Genomic DNA, 14,578 nt, shown 5'->3' with positions numbered 1-14,578 from the left:
AGGGTAAGGAAGTATCCTCCTCCCAAACTCCCAGTGAGGATCAGTCTCCTGAGGGAGATGATCCCAGTTCCTGTGTAGTAACTATCCCAGAGGAACTTCGGACTGACCAAGCGGAGTTCTTGGAGGTAGGGGACTCTTTTAGGGCATATTTAAGTTTGAAGCAGCAATCCTGCCCCTCTCTTGAACTCTTCAGACAGCACGCTGCTGCTGAGGAAGCAGAGAATGCCATTGGGTCCCATGGGATCTATTAGGAAGATGGGCTTCTGTATTCTGAAGGTAGAGACCCCAAGCTTTTTGCCACCAGGAGGTTGGTAAGATCTCTGAAGTTCAGGGGTTTTCTTCTCTCCCTGGCACGACATTCCCCTTGCAGGACACATTGGGCAAAGTAAGACTCGGGACAGATTTTCACTGGCCCCATATGTCTGAGCACACAAAGGAGTTTTTTCGCTCCTGTGTCACTTGCCAAGCCGGTGGCAAGTCAGGTGGCACTAAAAAGGCCCCCTTAATTCCACCTCCAGTGGTTGGGGTTCCCTTTGAGGGGGTAGGGATTGACTTTGTTGTTCCCCTGAACCCTCCAACTGCATCTGGACACAGTTTCATTCTAGCGGTGGTGGACCATGCCACTAGGTATCCAAAAGCAATTCTCCTTAGAACCACTACAGCTCCTCTAGTGGCCAGGGCCTTCCTGGCAATCTTTACCAGAGTGGGCTGCCCTAAGGATGCCTTAACAGACAGAGGTATCAACTTCATGTCTAGTTACATAGCTTCTATGTGGAAAGAGAGTGGAAAAAACTATAAGTTTACCACACCCTACCATCCACGGTGCAATGGGCTTGTTGAAAGATTCAACAAGCCCATGAAAGGTATGATCATGAGACTCCTAGAAAAGCTCAGGCGAAAATGGTATGTCTTTCTACCCTGCTTTCTCTTTGTCTACAGAGAGGCTCCTCAGAAGTGGGTTGGCTACAGCCCATTTGAAGTTCTGTTTGGACATCCAGTTAGGGGTCCATTGTGTCTAGTTAAAGAGGGATGAAAGCAACCTCTCAAACCCCTAAACAGGATATTGTGGACTATGTCCTTGGCCTGCGTTCACGTATAGCTGAGTACATGAAGAAGGCGAGTGAAAACCTGGAGGCCAGCCAAGCACTTCAGAAAACCTGACATGAACAAAAAGCTGTCCTGACTGATTACCAGCCAGGCCAGAAGGTGTGGGTGTTGGGGCTTGTGGCCCCAGCAGCTCCCCAAGAATCATGGACCGGCCCCCAAACCATCCTTGAAAAGAAAGGTGAGGTCACCTACTTGGTGGACCTAGGCACTCCAAGAAGTACCCATAGGGTACTTCAAGTGAACCGCCTAAAACCTTTTGGGGGCAGGGATGACATGAGCTTGCTAATGGCAACTGCTGAGGGACAGGAGGAAAAGAATGACCTCCCTGATCTCCACTCCCAGAACCCTGTTGATGGATCAGTTGATGGAGTAGCCTTGGTAGGCAGCCTCACTGACCAGCAGCAAGCTGATTGTAGGAAGGTCCTGTATCAGTACATAGTTTTTCTCCGACACCCTGTAAATCCACCTGGTGTACCCATGAAGTGGACACCAGTGACAGTATGCCAGAAAATAAAACAATTTACGGACAGCATGACCATGTCAGAGATTGCATTAGGACAGAGGTCCAAAATATGCTGTAATTGTGGGGTCATTGAGGCTTCAGAAACCCCCTGGGCTATTCCAGTAGGCCTAGTACCAAAACCGTACAGTAAGGCCAGAAAAAGAGAGATGAGATTTTGTGTTGACTACAGAGGCCTCAATTCAGTCAATAGGACTCATGCCCATCCTATTCCAAGGGAAGATGAGCTCATAGATATTTTGGCCATAGCCAAGTTTCTGAGTACATTTGACCTGGCTGTTGGCAAACCAGACTAGCTGAGGATGCCAAGCCAAAACAGCATTTTCAACCCCCAGTGGCCATTATCAATTTATTGTGATGGCCTTTGGTCTGCAAAATACACCTGACATATCTCAGAGGCTGGTGAACTAAGCTCGAACAGGTCTGGAAGCCTATAGTGCAGCATATCTAGATTATATTGTATTCTTTAGCTCCACCTGGGAGGATCACCTGGTCCACCTCATAAATGTTCTGGAGGCCCTGCAAAAGGCAGGCCTCGCTACCAAGTGCCAGAAAGGGTAGAACAAGGTTGTATACTTGGGCCACCTGGTAGGTGGAGGCCAAGTTCAGCCATTGGAGAACAAAATTCAGACCATCATGGACTGGGTTGCTCCTACTACCCAGACTCAGGTCAGAGCTTTCTTGGGCCTGTTGGGTACTACAGGAGGTTTGTTAAGAGATATGGGTCAATTGTGAACCCTCTTAATGATCTCACCTCCAAGAGAATGCCAAAGAAAGTTCAGTGTACAGTTAGCTGTCAAAAGGCATTTGATGACCTGAAGCAGGACATGAGCACTGTTCTCATTCTGCAAAGTCCTGTTTTTTCCAAAACCTTCATTGCCCAGACAGATGCATCTGAGATAGGGGTAGGAGCTGTTTTGTCACAACTAAATGCAGAGGGCCAGGACCAACCAGTAGATTATGTAAGCAGAAGGTTGACCTCCTCAAAGAGAAACGTTGGTCAGCTATACAGAGGGAGGCATTTGCTGTGGTCTGGGTCCTGAAGGTTAGACCATACCCGTTTGGTACTCACTTCATTGTTCAGACCATAATCCCCTCTTATGGCTTAAACAAATGAAGGGTGAAAATCCTAAACTTTTGAGGTGGTACATTTCCCTATAGGGGATGGACTATTCAGTGGAACATAGGCTTGGGAGTAACCATGCCAACGCAGATGGACTCTCCAGATATTTCCACTTAGAAAATGAAGACTCAACTGGACAAGGTTAGTCACATCGCCTTACATTTTGGGGGGGGGGGGGGTACTAAAGTAGGATCTGTTTTCATAATCAGCCCCACTTTTTGCTTGTATCATGTTTCTGACTAGTCTGACTGGGATCCTGCTAATCAGGACCCCAGTCTCTATGCTACTTCCCCAATTTGGACATGGTGAGTACTTGGGTACACTCCAGATTGGCTACAGGTGCACCCTGATAAGTCCCTAGTACATGGTACTAAGGTACCTGGGCATAGTTACACTGAATATTGTGTGTGTTGTTTTTATATCTTCAGGTAGGAGATATTGCTATGTGTTAGTGTTTGTAATAAAATACATATATTTATTACTACACTGTGTGATTCTTTTTCACGAAACCTAGCTCATAAGATAAAGTACTGGTAAAACAAGCTTTTTTATTCTCCTTCTGGACTAAGCCTGAAGGCTGCTTTCCACAGCTACCACTTAGAGAGCTTTATAAGGTTGTCTAAGACCACTAATATCCCCATAAGGGTTGTTTGGATTAGAGCAAGGTGCTACACTTCCATAAGTGAGCACCATATATTAAGCTAACCTACCACAATGGGGAACTGGTGACAGGACAACACAGACAATCTGTTGAGAACATTGCTGTGCAACAAATTGAGACAAATCTCCTGCCTTGAAGACATGACAGGCCTAATAACAGGATCAATGGCAAGTAAGTAAAACACAGATGCCACCATTGATAATGTATCGGCGACCAAAAACAGGTGGGAAATGCTTTTCTCAGAATGCTCTTCTTCACTTATTGAACCGGATAGCTGGAGGTATTCGCTTTTGATCCCTATACATAAGAAGGGAAGTAGATTGCTGTGTGGTGCAGTGGCCAGGGCAGCTGACTTCGGAGCAGAGGGCTCACGGTTCGATCCCCGACGTCAGCGCAGCTCAGCACCATGTGACTCTGGGCAATAGCTCACTTAATTTCCACGACAGCCCCCCAGCGCCTTGAGACCCAAAGGGGTGAGTAGTTTACGCTTTACAAATACCGATTTACGATTTTTTTGTTTTACAAATTATAGAATGATAGCATTTCGTGATGTGGAAAGAAAGTGAAATGCAAGATTACAGAACGATGATTTGGAAACCTGGGCTAAAGAGAAACAATTGATTCCATGGTTTCAGACAGGTTGTCAGAAGCACTATAATATGGAGGATAATTTCCTGACCTTGACCTGTCTAAAGGATAATGCTTAGCTCCCCAGTACTCGACCTCTTAATACAGTTTTTCTTGATTTTACAAATACTTGTGATAAGATAATATTCCAATATTTGGGCAAAGCGAAGTAATTCAGGGATTCCACTTATCTTTTGAAGGCTATTGAGTCACTGTACAGTAACACATGGGTAAATGTTAAGCTAGCAGCAAACTGGGTGAGCTCGGAAAAAATCTACACAAAGGATTAAAACAAGACTATGTTCTTGCACCTGTGCTTTTTAATTTATATATGGCAGGCATAGATTACAATACACAGATGATATGGATGTATGAGATTACACCCAAGTTGGACTTCAGATGTCGCTTGATGCGTCTGCACGATATTGTGTAGAAAATTATTCTTTATCAATTGAATGAAGACAAAAACAATGATCCTTAGTAGAACTCAGACAAAAAAAAGGACGCCTAGTTCACCGGCTCACGTATAGAAAAAGTGGCAAGGTATAAATACGTTGGTGTGACATGATGAAAGCGGTGGCAGGAAAGCTCAGTAAGGCTCCATTGAAAATGACAGTGAAGCAAGATGGGCCAACTGAAGAGGAATCTCGCATGCCAAAACACCAGTGCCCTATTGACAGTTGCTTACAAATAAGCTGATGTCAACAATCTCGTATGGACCAATGATGTTTAACACTTTCGGTACTCATGACAAGCTAAGCTCGTCATGAGGCACAGTGGCGCTGTGCTCATGACAAGCTGAGCTCGTCATGACTGCCGTGGAACGTCCACGCAGAGATAATTGCCCTCCTGTGCGGGGCACTCTTGAGTGGGCGGAGACATGACTAGCTCAGCGCCACAGTGCTGCATGACGAGCTCATCACAAGCACCACGGCGCAGCGCGCCACCCTCCACCCGCACAGCGGAGGAACTAGCCTTGTGGCAAAGGGGTTAAGGAACCAGCCCTACGAATGGTTAGAGAAACAACAATGCATCTGTTATCGTAGCTTATTTGCACTCCCAGATTGCACCAGTCAAGCTCAAATTAGACTGGAATTTAAACCAATAAAGCAGGACTTGGCCATGAGGGTGAAATTTGTTTTGTACAGCCAAACATTGAAAACGGCGCCAAGTGGTACTATCAAACAATCATTTGGGAGACATTTCGGGACCCAGGCTCGTTGTGGTGTTCCTTTCTGGCAACCTCTATTGGTGCTCGGAGCACGGACACCTAGACGCAATAATCTATCATATAAAATCCCAGCAAAATTATTCATGAAACCTGCAAAGGTAATCTCAGCGGTCAGATTTCCGTGACCTAAGAGTTAAATCTCATGGTAGTAGGGCGATAGATTTTATTTTGGTGGAAAATCCAAAATTCACTTACAATACCAACGTCCTCGGTCTTTTGCTCCCCTTAGATAGATGCTGTGGAGGAGCAAAAAAACGACAGAACAGGCATAACATAAGGCACCTATGTTAGTCATACAGTCGGGCAATAGATCTTTACACCTAGGGAGCACTCCCAGAGTACTTGAGAATGCCTCTTCCCAACTACGTAAAATACTTGCTTATAAGATTGCGCTTTGACCTTATTCTACTCCGGTGCGACTGGTATGGCTGAAAGAAGGGTGAAAATAATAATACACAGTGTGACCAAGCAGAGGAGTCTCTAATACATGGAAACTGTATATGTAAAGGCTTAAAAACCCAGAGGCGCCTATCGCTTCGTCCAATGTTTCAGCTTAAAAGTTGAAGTACTAGTTATCAGGCCGTTTTTTTTAAGTTTCTGAAATAAGCAACTTCAATCCCTAAGGTTAAATAATGATCTTAGAGGGAAAGATCAAGAGTGAATTTGCACTTATAATGGAGCACAAAGCACTTTTTATGTGCATGGAGTACTCTATGGCCCCTATTGGGTCAGCTATGATGGATCCATATGGAATAAATAGTAAGGACAAGATGACTTAGGAGGTATGGTGATAATGAAAATGATACTGGTTTGGTGCATTGGATCAAAGGAACACAAAGCACCATTTTTTGCATGGAGCACTTTGGCCCTTATGAATTCATGATGTATTAATAAGGATAATGATATTGGTGAAGGGCTGACAGTGGACGGGGTTGTGGGCATAGCAAATGATGGGACTATTAACTCTCATATTATTATGAGATCGTTATTAATACATTGGGATTTTGCCTTTGGGAAAGCCAAATTAGGGAGTGGGAAATGGGATGCTCTATGATGGGAAGACCTGGCAAGCCATTCATTTTAAGGTTATAAGTGAGATGGGTAAATTAATACACCTATTGTCATGTCCAGATTCGTTTGATATAATGTTCTTAATCCTTTTAATCCGCATGTGTGCCGAGATGAAATTACTTTCATTAATCGAACATCAGTAGAATTCTAATTTGAATGTTGATACTAGCTAATTGGATCATGAGCACACGTTTTCATTTAGGGTAACCTGAGATAGGGTTTTAAGGTAGAAGATTGGAGTGGTTTTTGACAGTAAAAGGGAAAAACACATTGTGAAATAGTCCAGAAAGAACTGAACTTAGAAAGATAGGTCTAATTTAATGGTATCCAGTTTAACTCTGCAGCAAGGGTATTTGTCCTCAATGAAGTTTCCAGGATTACAGACAAGGATTAATGCTTGTGGTATTTGAGAGTAAATAGGATTTCAGAGAGGTTGTTCTATGCTTACTGGAGTTGCATCTGATATACAAAAGGTCTTTATGCTTTAGGTTTGGTGGCAATAGGATCCCACAAAAAATGCACAGGATACTAATCTGCAGACTCAGAATGGGACAACTGCAATTTAGAGCAAAGAATATGAGGGAAATAGAGCGAGAAAGGCAGTACCATTGTAAGGCTACAAATGCAAATGCAGATAGCCATGTCAAAACACTCAGGTGTGCTTAAGGTACTTAGGCAAACTTTGACTGACCTAGAAGGGAAGCTGAGGGAGTTGGAACAGAGGCGCCTGCATGGAGACACTGAAGCGGTTGATGACCAAATTAAAACGCTCCTGGAGCAATACCAGGAGGCGGCAGACCGCGAGGTGCAACATATGGGGAAGTACGCTTCGGCGCATTCATATGGTGAGGGCGAGAGACCGGGATCTGTCCTGGCAGGACGGATGAAAGCTAGGCGAGGAAGGACGCTGATCACGGAGGTTAAATCAGCGGACGGTGCAATATTGACTACTGAGGAGGAGGTGGCAGACCGCTTCAGACAATGTTATGCAGAGCTGTACCGGTCTAATACGGGGGCTCGGAGGACCAAATTGCTGAATATCTGGAGTTCATACAAATTCCCTTCCTCCCTGACGTGCATAGGGAACTCCTGGGCCACCCGTTGGAAAGGGACGAAATCACCGAGGCCTTGGGCGCTATGAGGGCTAACAGTGCACTGGGCACGAACGGTCTAACGGTTGTGTTTAATAAGACGTTCCTAGAACAGCTGCTCCCTCACCTTGCGGCCTTGTTTGCTGACATATGTGAGTCGGGAACGATGCCCCTCACGATACGTGAAGCACTATTAGTGGCCATCCCTAAGCCGGGTAAGACACTGGACGAGTGTAGTTCATACCGCCCGCTATCGCTTCTTAATGTGGACACAAAACTTTTCGACAAAGTCTTGGCGACTAGACTGGCATTAGCATCGCATATTCTGGTTGCCCCTGAACAGGCGGGATCATCCCCGCCAGAAATTTGACGTATAATATTCGCACCGTGTTCGGGGTGATGCAGCCCGTCCGCCAGGATGTCAAGGCAGTCGCCGTATTCTTAGATATGGAAAAGGTTGAGACCGGTATTGACGAGGATGGGGCTTGGTGGGATATTTCTACAGCTGCTTGGCGCGCTATATCATAAGCCTACGGCCCAGGTGCGAATCGGCGATTTGGTCACTGCCCCACTTGACATCACCCGGGGCACCAGGCAGGGCTGCCCCCTATCACCTCTGTTGTATGCCCTGGTCGCGGAGCCGCTGGCCTCTGCCATGAGAGAGTATCAGTGGCATGAGGTCATAGGGTTCCCCACATATAAAATCATAGTGTCCACGTACACGGATGATACGCTGCTATATGTCCATGACCCTGAAGTGAATCTGCCGGCAGTTATCAGGGAGGTGGCAAGATTCGGGGCCTTGTCCGGCCTTCAGGTTAACTGGGATAAGTCATTGGTGTTCCCTCTTACCCCGGCCACAACTGAGTTTGCGATGGAATACCCCTTGGTTTGGACTGAGGAGTCGGTACGCTATTTAGGCATACGGCTACACTCCAACGCTAATGTAGTTTTCCTAGAGAACTACGGGGTTACTATTGCGAAACTGGAGGAAGACGCGGAGCTGTGGCGTCGCTTACCTTTGTCCCTGATGGGGCCCACAACGATCATGAAAATGGTGGTATTGCCTAGATTCCTTTTCCTCTTTACGAATATTCCCCTGGTGCTACCGAAATGTTTCTTTACCAGACTGAGGCAACTTCTATTTAAACTTGCTTGGGCCGGCAGGCAGGCGAGGGTGCAGTGGGGGGTCCTCATGCTCCCGTGCCACTCTGGTGGTCTGGGAGCGCCAGATTTGGAATTATATTACCGAGTGGCGCAGGCTGCGCCCCTCCATGCTTGGGTACATGGAGAGGAGCACGTCCCATACCTGCGCTTGGAGCGGCTATTTGCTGAACCGCTTCCTCTGCCGGCGGTGATCCTGGAACTACCTGATCGTAGGACGGGAGTTCTGGATTCCCTGAATTCAACCAGACACGCCTGGCACTGGCTACTACAACAACAGGCGGGAGTGCTGCTGTACTCACCGGCATTGCCCATAGAGTGGTTGCGATGGTTGGGCCCCTGCACTGAAAAGGGCGTAGTTAGGGCTCTGAAGCCCTGGATGTGGTGAAGGCGGGGGACCTATTTTGCGATGGCATGGTCCGTACTGTAGAGCAACTCGAAGTCCCGCCGGAGAAGCTTACATTGCTAAACAAATTCCAATTCCATAGAGTGAGAGGGGCTTTACGGGTGCTTTTAGGGGATGATATGGCGGAACCTCTCGAAGTTGGCGAGTTAACACAAGTAATCAAGGCACCTTCCCCACGTAAAATGACTTCAGTGCTCTATAAGACCGCAATGGCACAAAGGGCGCATAACTATACAACAGCTAGACTGGCATGGCAGAGCGACTTGGATGTGCAGCTGGACGATGAGACTTGGACCTATTGTTGCATGAACACTCGCTGTGTCCCCTTGCATGGTAGGCACCGCCTGGTACACTTCAAGTTCCTAAACAGGGTATACTACACACCGGAGAGACTGTGCAGGTATGGATTGCGTGACAATGCGGAATGTGAGAGATGCCATGTTGATGGCAAATTTATTGTATCTGCCGTGGCTATGCCTGGGTGTGAGTGCTTTCTGGCTGGCTGTGTTTGCTGAACGGGGCAGGATCGTTGAGCTGGAACTCCCACTGAAACCGCTAGTCGCTCTCTTGGGCTACACAAAGGCTGTTCCGAAGGCAGTACGCAGATTGGTTGACATGGGATTGCTAATGGCCAGGAGGAGGGTAGCTATGTGCTGGTTACGGGGCCCCGCCCCCACCTTACAGCAGTGGTCTAGAGACATGCTCTACTGCTCTACGCAGTCTGAACTTTACAGTGAGCTGCTCCCGCCCAGGAGCCAACCCAAAAGCATCTGGGGACTGAATACTACCTAACTGTCTGGAGTGAGGGGTGAGAATGAGGGGTGAGAATGATAGGGACACGACGAATGGTGTAATGCTAGACTCATCGGCAGTTGCAGAACTGGCTGGCATAGGGTGAACTGCTTGCCTGGTGCGAGGTGTGGGTGCGTACCGTTCCTAAGTGCTATCTTTTGAGATGTAACAGCTGAATGGCGAGCGGTACCTGTCCTATTAGTTTGTCCCGTTTGGCGCTCTTCCCCACGCTCCATTCGCTTCTTTATTTTATGTTCAATTTGATAGTGAACGCCGCCTGCCTACTTTCGGGATGTTGGCATCATGGCTGTGTTAATATACTTGTGCCTGTGAGACATACAGTATGGGGATTGCGGGCAAGCACGTGTATCTGTGAGTGTTTTTAATCTGCGATTGTAATTTGTGTTTTCTTAATAAAGAATTTAATAAAAAACAAAAAAGGTTACCTACCTGTCATAAACAGTTCCTAATCATGTGCCACCATCACTAAATTGAATAATACCCAATACCTCTGCTTCTCTTCGAATAACAAAGTAAATAGCTCGCTAATGATAAAACGTCTGTCTGAAAGCTACAGTTAACAGATTTCAAAGCGTTGGAGGCAGCAGAGACAACCAACGTCTTTTTGGGTCTTCTTTTTCAAACCTGAAAAAGGGATGAAACTTATGTCAAAATGCATACAGCGTAAAGTATGAAAAACTGCAGTCCCTTTCATGTAAACAAGGAGCTTCACTGCCGCTAAACTCAGCACAGTGGCCGTTTGTCCCTTTGTTGGTCTTTCTGGTCTTTTAAGAGGGAAATTAGAAAGACGCACTTCAGCCCTTTATCCTGATATCAAACCTATGCTATTCAGATGGTCATTGCAGCAGGGCGCTGCTCACTGGCAGAGGCATTAGGGGATCATGATTGTCAGAAAATATCTCAGGATGGCGAACTCTTTCCCCTTTGGGAGTGCTGCACATGAGCCACAGAAGTGGCCGACTCCAAACCGGCAGCTGGGACCTCTCACAAAAACCAATGAACCAGTATACTGGCACCAACCTGCTCTCTGATAACGGTACTGCACCCAACACCCAGATTGCATCTGTGGAGGATAAAATTCACCGCGACTGCTGGTAAGCAGAACCCTTCTTCGAGGGACATCAGAGTACTATTATCAGTGTGGAAAACAAGTTGAAAAGAGAAGAAAGTTTCAAATGCATTAGAAACAGGTTCTTCAGTCCAGCTCTCATAATTTGTCCTGCCGCTGAGCACTCAAATTGCTCTATACATTTAGACTTAATTCGACTTCCATCCTAAATAGTGCAAAGAACAACGCAAAAAAGTATATTTCCTCCACTGCTTTGCAATGTCAGACGATTTCGTTTTCTGAGATAAGTTTGGGTCAGCACCAGAAAGAACAACTGCGGCTAAAAGTGCACTTTTATAAATCTATGAAATCAATTAAAGAAAAGAAGAAAAAAGTTTGTTTCTCGTTTTGGAGGGATTTTACATTTACAATGTATCACAAGATCGGTTAGAGGGCAAACATTTAGTTTTGAAGCTGATAGGGCAAGGATTGTGGGTGGTGGTGGTTCCTATTAGGAATGTGCAGAAAAGCACAAGCCGCAGTGCTTTTATTTTTCAACCACTTTAGATACCTAATAGGATTCAAAACATATATATACCTTTTTGAAAGAAGTTGGAGACATGAAGCAAAGGGCAGTAAAAACAAAATAGGTAGAATTGGATCGCAAGATGTAACAACGCAGATCAACTATACGGTCACAGCCCACCCCCTCAGCCTTGTTACTGTTCGAACTCTTAACTTGTACAAACGTACATTGTAAAAAATGTACATACGTTTTTAGGTCGAGGCGAACGTCCCACTGCGAAGCAGTGGGAGGGGCGGAGCCGAAGACTTCATGACTTCAACAGTGTGGGGCTTTAACCCGCCTCTCTCTTCCATTGGCTAGCTTCGTAAATGGAGGCTAGCCATTGGAAGAGATGTGTGTCAATTACTCTTTTCCCTGGCTTGATGCGATCCGTGGGCGTTTCGGTCTCATTTTTTAAGTCCCGCCCCCCACACCCTCCCTCTTGCCGAGGTCCCAGTCTATTCCTCCTGTTATGTACCTTTTGCTACCTCTTCGCTTTCCCCCTTCCGGCCTCCGCCTTGGCATGCATTTTTAAGGAGCTGTTTGGTGCACTTCGTGTTACTGGGACACCGGCAGATTACTCGGCCCTGCAAGGGGTTAACATCCAGCAACAGGTTTCACGAGGGGCGGACCTTCGAGTCAGCGATGTGCGCCCTCGAGCACACTATGTACAGTACCTTGGTAGGGGTTGCCGTGAACAAATGTGGTGGACAGCGGCAGACCGGGACAGGGCTCAGCAGGGCGCCTGATGTGGGTCCGGCTCGTGGCGGCGTCAAGACGGGCGGGGCCTCCGAGGGGCTCTGCGGGCTGTCAGGGGCGCTGTCTGTGTCCGGCCGTAGGTGTCCCTTCGAAGCGAAGCTTTAGGGAGATCTGGGGAGGAAATGCCACATGGAGAAGCCTGTACGCGTCGTACAGGGCAGCTCCTCTTGTTAGTAAATATTGGTCCGTAGCAACCTTTTATGCCAGCAGCAAGTCGGGCCTCAATGCTCCCTCCTCGCGCTTGCTGGTGTCCAGGTCATACTCCCCGCCTACATACTTTTAGCGAGAATCACACAGACTGGAAAAGCACCCCACCCCCTCCCCCCCGTCTGCCTGGTTTGTCTTCTGGAGTTCACATTTAACTTCCAAAAAGAGCATTGGCATGTTCTGCACTACTTTTGCCTTTATATTGAAATTTGACAAAATTGAGTTTTGCTAAACCTAATCTGTAACATGCGGTTTCAAATAAGTCAAATTTCTTTACTTTCTGCATTTTTTTCAGAGTATTGTCGATTTATTTTGCGTCTGATGCAGTCACCAACTGCTTCGGTAACCTGTAGGGCTGTGGGGTCACGGAAGCATGCACTGGCCGTAATGACGTAAACGGTTTGCCACAGCCCTTCAGGCTCGTTCCCCGAGCACCAGGACTTTTACCCACACGTCATTAAAGCTGGCCCTTTGAAGCTGCCCCAGCCTACTAATCCATGGAAGGCACACTTCACACTCAACCAGTCCGATAAAACCACAAGAAAAAGCCATCATCCCACAGAGATGAAACGTGGCCCATTAGCATGTGTGACAAACTGGCCCTTTCTAAATCTCCTATTGTATTGTGGGATTTGCAGTTTCATATGAGGTGCATATGGCTGTACAAATCCGAGGATAGAAAGTGCACTCCCCCAAAAAGGCAAGATATCCGGAGTGTGTCAGACATGACGGGGGTATTTGGTGGGTAAAAGCCGGCACCACACAACAAAACGTGCCAGAAAGATCGGTTGATTAAAGTGCCCACAGATGGCATTAATGCATCTGGCTAAATCTGCTCAAACGTAATCCCTCTCCGGGGATGGAATGGCATGGCCTGCAAGCTAACACCGGAAACTGCTCTAAAAGGAGGCACTGGACTCTGTTTCGCTCTAATCTGTACCTGTACTGGACACGTACGCCCACAGAAAGGGCCGTTCTTTCTGCAAACACGAGCTCCATGGGAGTCCGTTTCCAAGCATGTCGTAAGGCGTTGAAATGCCCCTCTGCCCCTAGAGGGCCACTGACGCTAATAACCTACAATAACACCGGCTAGAAATAGACACGCCCTCGGTTTCTGGCACAGGACTTTCCCTGTGAACCCCCTCCTCCCTATAACCCGAGCTGCAGAAACAGACCATGTTCACTCCTATCCACTGTCCTTAGATAGGATATACAGGTTAAGATGTTAGTAGGGCGTTCACCAAACCACCCTCCGACAATCTGATCCCCAGTACCTATTCCTGCACTTCAAGTCTCCCAGCCCCATTACTGGGAAATTCAAGTCTCCCAGCCCCATCACTGGGAAATTCACAAAGTTAAGGATTTCTCTTTGCATTCTACGACTTGTAGTTCTGTTAACTTCATTATAAAAATCAGAACTACAAGTACTACAGCGCAAAGACGAGCACTCCATTGATTAACTGCTCACCCATGGGCCTGGGGGACATAAATAACTGTTCTCAAACTCCGAATCACTGGCCTCAGTGGGCGACCCCCGCTCCTGGAGATGCAACCATTACTAATCATTCCATTACTAGCTGAATGAGCCCATCTAGTCATTACTTACAACGCAGTCAGACACTGGAGACCTGTGATCCTCATCGGAGACCAGTAGGCTACAAAAGAAACATAAGTGCCTTATTGTCAGGCACCATATGTGTGTTACTTATAGAAAAAGCCAGAAGACTTGAGTTGCGTGATTTTCAGAAGACTTGAAGCTCATTCCTACCTACTCTGTGCATTTACTTAGTTTTAACGTTTTGAGGAAGTACACAGGTTGGTTAGATAGAGATTTCTGGTTCAGGGGCTTTAACATACAATTTAGATAGTTGCTGCTCACATATCCTCAATGCCCAAGCACACAGACAGCAACAGCGGTAACCTTCGATCATACACCATTCTTGTTGGGCTACAAAGTCTTCCTCCAGTAGGAGAGACTGGGATCAAATCTAGGGTGACCAGATGACCCTGTGTCACTGAGAGACTACTTTTCCATTCCTATATTTTGCTTTTATACACTGTTATGATCTGGTTCGGTTTTCTCAATTACAATTAACGAAGAGTACAACTCCCAGAAATCACTTATATGTAAAAGCAAAGTCCAAGAATTGAAAGTGGTGTTCCAGTGACATGGAGCATCTGATCA

The sequence above is a fragment of the Lissotriton vulgaris genome, chromosome 11 (genome assembly GCF_964263255.1).
Source record: "Lissotriton vulgaris chromosome 11, aLisVul1.2, whole genome shotgun sequence".
In the NCBI taxonomy this organism is placed as follows: Eukaryota; Metazoa; Chordata; class Amphibia; order Caudata; family Salamandridae; genus Lissotriton; species Lissotriton vulgaris.
Note: the sequence above shows the minus strand (reverse complement) of the source record.